The 9,006-nt window shown below is 36.7% G+C and overlaps 1 pseudogene; it reads right to left on the bottom strand.

The window, feature by feature from the left end:
* Window positions 1-901: 901 nt before the first annotated feature.
* On the bottom strand, window positions 902-1,491 carry LOC126082400 (interferon alpha-5-like; annotated as a pseudogene).
* Window positions 1,492-9,006: the final 7,515 nt, after the last annotated feature.

Raw genomic sequence — 9,006 nt, 5'->3', positions numbered from 1 at the left:
CCTTTCTGTCCTTGTAGACTCTCTTATCATATGACCACTTCCATTCTCGGTCTTTCTGTGAACAGATAGAAACCTCCAGCAAGGGCATTGTTTATAAATTGTAGACTCATAGCCAGCTGCCAATGGGCAATTGACTAGATACCTGCTAGCCCACATGTAGAGACTATAGACTACTTTTATTTTCCTTCTTGACATGTATTACTCCAGCTTCTGCTGAGAAAGTCCCCCCTTTTTTTGCCCTTCGTCTCATTATACCATTTAACTGAACTGATATTAGTTAAGTATAATTATTATTTTTAGGTTTCTTTCCCTACAAAAACCAAAGATACGAGAGAGCAGGAACTAGGTTCGTTGTAGTCACCTGTACATCTGGAGGGCAGCATACAATTTGGACAGAGAAATCCATTTTTACTTAAAATTGGTATATAATAATGATGGTTAAGTGAATTAGACCACCCATTCTTTAATTGAACTACACAATCATGTTTGTTGTTTCCTTTTTAAAGAGAAAACAAATACAAGAAGTTCTGTATAAGAAAAGTTTAATGAATGAAGCAAAATAATAAATTAGCAAAATATAAAGAATATAATTTTATGCACAAAGTAAAGGTGTACATGATATGATGTGAACAAAAAATAAGTTAAATATGTAAAAAGCTAAATAAATAAGTAAAAAATATTTAAATAGATAAATAAATAGATACATCAGCACGGTAACATGTAAAGAACTAGTGCTCATGTAGTTGAATGCAACGTTTCTTAATACTCCTGAAAACACATTTGCCAAAGTTGATTCAATTCCTGTCCTGATTATAGCAGAAATGAGAGTCTTCAAAATGGCTGAACTTTGGGAAATAATTACAGAGTGTGTACAGTCCATGAGAATTTTTTTTTTTTTTTTTTATGGAACCAGGTGGCCTTCCTTACTTCTTAACCTCTCTTGCCAATTTGTTGTTGCAGAGAAGGATCTCATGATTTCTGCTCTGACAATCTCCCAGGCACAAGGGCTGTATTTCTTCTCTGTTAGACAGACAGTGATTCTTTGGAAGTACATCCTCACAGCCAGCATGGAATCCTCATTTATCAGGGGGAGGGCAGTTTCTTCTATCCCCATCTCCTGCATCAAACAGACTTCTAGGTCATTCAGCTGCTGATCAAGTGCAGGGAACAATTTGTCCAGGAAGCTGTGACCCAGGCAGCAGAGGAGGCCTGTATGCTGAAGAGGTTGAAGGTCTACTGGATCATCTCATGGTGGACAGAGATGGCTTGAGCCTTCTGGAATTTGTTGCCATCAAGCTCCTCCTGGGGAAATGCGAAGTCATTTCTGTCCTTCAAGCAGGAGAAAGTGGAGACTCTCCTCATTTGTTCCAGAAGCATCATGGTTCTCCTGTTAGCCAGGCTATGGCTCTGAGGCAGGTCACAGCCCAGAGAGCAGGTGGAGTTGCAGCTGAGCACCACCAGGGCGATGAGCAAAAGGAAAGAGAAGGCCATTGGGGATCTCGCAGCTGGTGCCGTCTTGGTTAACGCTGACGAGTCTGTGAGCCTGGGCCTCCAGGTTTTCTGAAGACCTTCCTCTGGGCTTGTGTTTTAAATAAGAAATGCACTAGTTTCTATTTTCTTAATGACCACCCCTTACTTTCTACTTCTCTTTTTTGCTTTTCTTTATGCACTCTCTACTTGGGTTTGTAGTGCAGTGATTCTCAACCATTATTTTTTTTTCTCTTGGAAGTCTGTTGATTTTTTTTTCCCAGCTGAACGTCCCCCCCCCCCATGATTTTAATAGCACAGATTTACTGCGTTTTTCTTTATATATTACGTGTATATTTGTGTTTTATACATAAAATGAGGAAGTGTAAAATTTATTCTTTTTATTGAATGCAGGGTTAATAATGACTATATCAAAATTTTAAGCTAAAATTTAAATTCAAAAGGTATTAACCTTTAACTTTGTAACTAAGTTTGCTGAGTAATTTTTCATGTAATTAATTTACCTATATACATTGTAGTATGTTAAATCACATAGGCAAATAAGGAACTTACATAAATATATAATAGCAATGGAATGAAATACTTAAAGATTATCTATCAAGAATAAACAACTGAGGATCCAAGAAAAACATACAAAAATCAGTTGGATTTCTCTACACCAACAAAAAGAATTTTGAAAGGAAATCACCGAATCAATACCCTTTGCAACAGCCCACAAGATAAAGTACTTAGGAATAAATCTAACCAGAGACATAAAAGATGTATACAAAGAAAGGTACAAAACACTACTGCAAGAAACCAAAAGAGACCTACCTAACTGGTAAAACATACCATGCTCATGGATAGGAAAACTCAACGTTTTGAAAATGTCAATTCTATACAAAGTGATCTACAGATACAAAGCAATCCTTACGCAAACACCAGTGCCATTTTTTAATGAGATCAAGAAACAAATTACCAACTTCCTATGGAAAGGGAAGAGGCCCTGGATAAGTAAAACATCACTGAAGTGGGAGGCCTCACTCTACTTGATTTTAGAACCTATTATACCACTATGGTGGTCAAAACAACCTGGTACTGGTACAACAACAGATTCATAAACCAATGGAACCGAATTGAGAACCCAGACCTAAATCCATCTGCCTATGAGCACCTGATACTTGTCAAAGGTCCAAAGTCCATTAAATGGGGGAAAGACAGTCTCTTTAACAAATGGTGCTGCCATTACTGGATATCCATCAGCAAAAAAATGAAATAAGGCCCATACCTCACACCAGGCACAAAAACTAACACAAAATGGGTCAAAGACCTAAATATAAAATCTAAAATGATAAAGATCCTGGAAGAAAAAATAGGGACAATGCTAGAAGCCCTAACATGACATAAATAGTATATAAATCATAACTAACAATGCACAAACACCAGAAAAGAAACTAGATAACTAGGAGCTCCTAAAAATCAAACACATATGCTCATCCAAAGACTTAACCAAAAGAGCAAGAAGAGAACTTAAAAACTGGGGAAAAAATTTTATCTGCGACATATCCAATCAGGGTCTAATCTCTAAAAACACCTCAACAACAAAAAGACAACACAATTAAAAAATGGGCAAAGGATATGAACAGACACTTCACCAAAGAAGACATTCAGGCAGCTAACAGACATATGAGGAAATGCTCATCATTATTAGCCATTAAAGAAATGTAAATCAACACTACAATGAGATACCATCTCACCCCAACAAGGCTGGCATTAACCCAAAAAACACAAAATAAAAAATGTTCAAGAAATTTTGGAGACACTGGAGCACTTTTACACTGCTGGTAGGAATGTAACATGGTACAACCAACCACTTTGGAAAATAATTTGGCACTTCCTTAAAAAGCTAGAAGTAGAAGTACCATATCATTCAGCAATCCTGCTCCTAGGAATACAGTGCAGAGAATTGAGCCCTCACACGAATACGTATAGGTACACCTGTGGTCACTGCAGCATTGTTCAAATAGCAAAAAGATAGAAGCAATCTACGTACCCGTCAACAGAAGAATGGATACACAAATTATGATACATACATATAATAGAATACTATGCAATGATAAAGAACAATAAGGAATCTGCAAATCACCTCACAACATGGAATAATCTGGAGGGTATTAGGCTGAATGAAATTAGTCAGTCACAAAAGGACAAATACTGTATGAGACCACTATTCTAAGAACTCAAGAAAAGGTTTAAACACAGAAGAAAACCTTCCTGATGGTTATGAGTGTGGGGAGGGAGCAGGAGGGGACTTCACTAACTAGACAGTAAACAAGAATCAACTTCTGTGAAGGGAAGTACAACGCACAATACAGGGGAAGTCAGAAGTATTTTCCCTTTAGTATATTCTCCATGAGTGAAAGCAAAAACTAAGAAGTTTCTTGGACACATCCAAACAATTTGAGGGACAGAGCAGCTGGAGCTAGGGGCTGGAGACAATAGTTTCGGGGGACATCTAGGTCATAAAAAGAACAAACAACTGAAAATTAAATTATTTTCTTAAGTTATTTTTAGCATATTTGACTTTTAATTTTGACTGGTGTCATGGATTGAATTGTGCCCCCCCAAAATTTGTGTCAACTTGGTTAGGCCATGATTCTCAGTATTTTGTGGTTGTCTTCCACTATGTGATTGTAATTTTATGTTGAGAGGATTAGGGTGGGATTGTAACACCACCCTTACTCAGGTCACCTCCCTGATCCAAGGTAAAGGAAGTTTCCCTGGGGTGTGGCCTGCACCAACCGTTATCTCTTGAGAGATAAAAGGAAAGAGATGCAAGCAGAGAGTTGGGGACCTCATACCGCCAAGAGAATAGCACCAGGAGCAGAACGCATCCTTTGGATCCTGGGTACCTACATCTGAGAAGCTCCTCGACCAGGGGAAGTTTGAGGACAAGGGATCTTTCTCTAAAGCCGACAGAGAGAAAAAGCCTTCCCCTGGAGCTGACACCGTGAACTTGGACTTGTCCAAGTTTCTACTAGACTGTGAGAAAATAAATTTCTCTGTGTTATAGCCATCCACTTGTGGTATCTCTATTATAGCAGCACAAGATAACTAAGACAAGTGGTATGAGAAAATAACTTATAACTCTGATATTTGGAGATATTCATCCAGATATTGTTGACATTTTTCTCTTCAGCACTTGAAGTTACTATTGATAGGTAAACAAATTAGAATAGTAAATATTCAAATACACACTACTAGTATTTACAGTTCCCATCCCAAGTTACACTCAAAAGCACTGAGGTTCAATGCTTATTGTGAAACATTCACAAGGCAGCCATTGGCAACCTGTAAGTATGAGGAGGTGACCTCTCATGATGTGACTTCTAGATCAAGCAAAGGATAGAGAGAAAATCCTCCATTAATCTTGCATAAATTTTGTGTACCTGCCATCAACTCAATGTCCATGCTTCTCATAGGATACCAAAGGAAACATGAGAGAAAATAAATACGAAGGTATAAGATTTTGTTGGATAGGGCTGAGCTTTGAAGAAACTCAAACCATTGAAATATCTAAGATTTATTCACACTCCCAAGAAGCAGTTTACACCTTAGGAGTAATAGCACCCTCAGTAAAAAAAAAAAAAAAAAAAAAAAAAAAAAAAAAATTTTAATTAGAAAGCATCATCACTTTGAATTTTCCTTTGTATATTTTCCCCTTAAATTTGAAATTTCCCAAATAAGTTTCAGAGGTTCCTATCCAAGCCAATTCTTAGCAATTCAAAGAGAACCATCATTGTTCTAAATTCAAATCTGGATACATATGGAACTTTATTAAGTGAAGAATTAACTTTCACCTTCAATCACAAACTCAGGTTTCATTCCTTTTAATTTATGAGAAGTTAGGCTGCCTCAGTTCTATAGATTCCTACTCTTTCCATCTTTGGTAGCCTGATGTTTTAAATCCCCACAAAGATGCACCTGAATTTCACATGTGGAAAATTGTGCTGAGTGAAAAAAAATCTTAAACAAAAAAGTAAATATTCTATGAATCCATGTATATGAATCAAAATCCATTATAAGTGTGTTATACACTCAAACAAAAGGCATTTGGATATGGGTTGTGCCCAAATGGATGAACAGTGTTTGTGTAGAAACTGAAGGGAAGGGATTGGGGAAAAAGAATGAGGTGAGTAGTAAACTAGTACAAATAGGCATAGAAATGGAGCCACCAGTGACTTTGACCTTCTGTTTTTAGATAGATCTTCACCAAACACTAAGTGATGATTACCTAACTTTATCCTGCAATTCTTTAGAATTTCTCACAAAGAATTACTAATTATGCTTTGCTTCTTCTTATCTCCATCCATTTCCACCCATATTCACAATGTGGGCTTCATTACAGTTGGACTTCCAAAATTATGACATTTCATAATTAGAGCACTACTTCTGGTGGAATACCTAGAGGTTGGATTCTGAGTCCTTGGCCAAAAGTTTTTAACTGCTAACTTTGTCATTTTTCTTTATATACTACCCATACTGGTTGCCTCCAAATCGATTGTGACTTTTTTAATATACTAAGTCTTTATACACTGAGCACGACTATATTCTCACTTCTACGTGACAGGAACATAGCCTTTGATGACCAGACCTATTTTCCCTTTAGTATATTCCCCATGAGTAGTCTGTGGGGAGAGAAATTATCTTACCTTTCTTTACTTCCTAGAGTCCCTGGGAGGTGTGAACATTAAAGAGCTTGGCTGCTAAGCAAAAGGTTGGCAGCTGGACTTCACCTAGAGTCACCTTGGAACATAGGCCTGGCTGATCTACTTATGAAAAATGAGCCATTGAAAACAGTATACAGCACAGTGCTACACTGGTACACGAGGCATTGCTATGAGTCAGAATTGACTTGATGGCAACTGTTATTGTTTTGCTTTGGTTTTTTAACCTTGTTTCCTAGGCATCTGGCCCAGTCCCTACTATTTCAGGAGCTTAATATTCATGAAAAGAATAATCGTGATCATAATAGAAAGAATGATATCCACACATACTAGATACATGTGATTTGAGAGGATAATAGATCTAAAGACACTTTGAAAATTGCTCATGGCACTAAAAGAGAAGTTATTATTGGAGGTTGTGTGGAGTATTAAAAAAAAGAACAACTAGTTCACTGGGTTTTTTTTTTTTTAGTTCATTACAGGGATATTTTCTTTAAGTTTGCATTTGCGAAATTGATAATATTAGAATGGGAAACAAACACCTGGTGATGTATGGAAGACTCACTTGCCACTTTTATGTCAGCCTTCTCAGTGATACTCAAGAACCTTCAAGGAGCTGCCTGATCATACTTTCTTCATCTCCCTCAGGTAATAAGGAAACAACATAAACTTGACAATGTGTTCCAAGTCCTTGACTCATATCTTTGGCCAATTTCCAACTTAACCTGTGTCTATTGAAACCAACATGAATGATTCTTTCAAAGGGTCAATGATGCTGTGTACCCTAAGGAGTGACATCCATGTCCTCTTCCCTGGCTTTAAATTCTGGAATCAGACTTTGGGTCAGGATTTGCTTTGTTGGTTTTGTGCAGTCAAGAACATGATTGTATTTTTTTTCCCTTTAAAAACATACTAGTACATTTAGTGCAAAAATGACCATTGGTCTTATTCACTGAACTTTTGTCCTCTTCCCACCAGTCATTCTATTAGACTCCTTTTTCCACATCTCTTACACTTAGGTATGGCATGAGAAGAAATCCATGTCAACTAAGTGTGAGTGCAAGTGATATTGGACCTTTAAAGACTTGAACTTTGAAAACATCCCCACGTCATCCAACATAATTTCTGCATTTACAATTGTGTAGAATAGACACAAACACCACAGACATTTGGAGTCACATGCTGAAGATGGCAAAGCCAAAAAAAAATAGCACACCCAGATCCTTGTTTCACTGTCTGGAAGAGAGCCAGCCAGGAAAGCCATCTGACCAGGAATGCCTGCATTGAATTCTTATGTGAAAAAAAAAAAAAAAAAAAAGATAAATCTGTATTATGTTCAATGTATTGATAATTTTCTCTTTAACTGTTACAGCAGCTAGTATTTTCACTTAACGGACAAATATCTTTAACTAAATGCCATATTAAATATTTATGCACCCAATGTCGGGGCTTCAAGACACATAAACCAAACTCTAACAGCATTGAAAAGTGAGATAGACAGCTCCACAATTATAGTAGTAGACTTCAACACACCACTTTCAGTGAAGGACAGGAAACCCAGAAAGAAGCTCAATAAAGATGCAGAAGATCTAAATGCCACTATCAACCTATCAACTTGACCTCGTAGACATATACAGAACACTCCACCCAGCAGAGCCAAGTATACATTCTTTTCCGATGCACATGGAACACTCTCTAGACTAGACCACATATTGGGTCATAAAGCAAGCCTTAGCAGAATCTAAAACATTGAAATATTACAAAGCATCTTCTCTGACCATAAGGCCATAAAAGTAGAAATCAATAACACAAAAAGCAGGGGAAAAAAAATCAAACACTGGGAAACTGAACAATACCCTGCTCAGTAACGACTGGGTTATAGAAGACATCAAGGATGGAGTAAAGAAATTCATAGACTCCAATGAGAATGAAAACATTTCCCATCAGAAACTTTGTGGCACAGCAGAAGCAGTGCTCAGAGGTCAATTTATATCAATAAATGCACACATCCAAAAAGAAGAAAGGGCCAAAATCAAAGAATTATCCCTACAACTTAAACAAATAGAAAGCAACAAAAGAAATCCTCAGGCAACAGAAGAAATCAAATAATAAAAATTAGACAGAATTAAATGAAATAGAGAACAGAAAAACAATTGAAAAGTTAACAAGACCAAAAACTGGTTCTTTGAAAAAATTAACAAAATGAATACCCCATTGGCCAAATGACCAAAGAAAAACACAAGGGGAAGGAAATAACCTGAATAAGAAATGAAATGGACAATATTACAACAGACCCAACCGAAATTAAAAGAATCATACCAGAATACTATGAAAAATTGTACTATAACAAATTTGCAAACCTAGAAGAAATAGATAAATTTCTAGAAACACACTACTTACCTAAACTAACACAAACAGAGATAGAACAACTAAATAAACCCATAACAAAAGAAGAGTTTGAAAAGGAATTAAAAAAACTCCCAAGAACAACAACAACAAAAACCCTTGCCCGGACACCTTCACTGGAAAGATCTACCAAACTTTCAGACCATAGTTAACACCACTACTACTAAAGGTATTTCAGAGCATATAAAAGGATGGAATACTCCCAAACTCATTCTATGATGCTGGCGTATCCCTTATACCAAAACCAAGTAAAGACACCACAGAAAAACATAATTACAGATCTATAATCCTTTTTTTTTTTTTAATCCTCAGGAACTTAGATGCAAAAATCCTCTACAAGGTTCTAGCCAACAGAATTCAACAACATATCAAAAAAATAATTCACCATGACCAAGTGGGATTCATA

The sequence above is a fragment of the Elephas maximus genome, chromosome 9, assembly GCF_024166365.1.
Source record: "Elephas maximus indicus isolate mEleMax1 chromosome 9, mEleMax1 primary haplotype, whole genome shotgun sequence".
NCBI lineage: Eukaryota > Metazoa > Chordata > Mammalia > Proboscidea > Elephantidae > Elephas > Elephas maximus.
The sequence above is the reverse complement of the archived record's forward strand: the minus strand, read 5'-3'. Positions and strand labels throughout refer to the sequence as shown.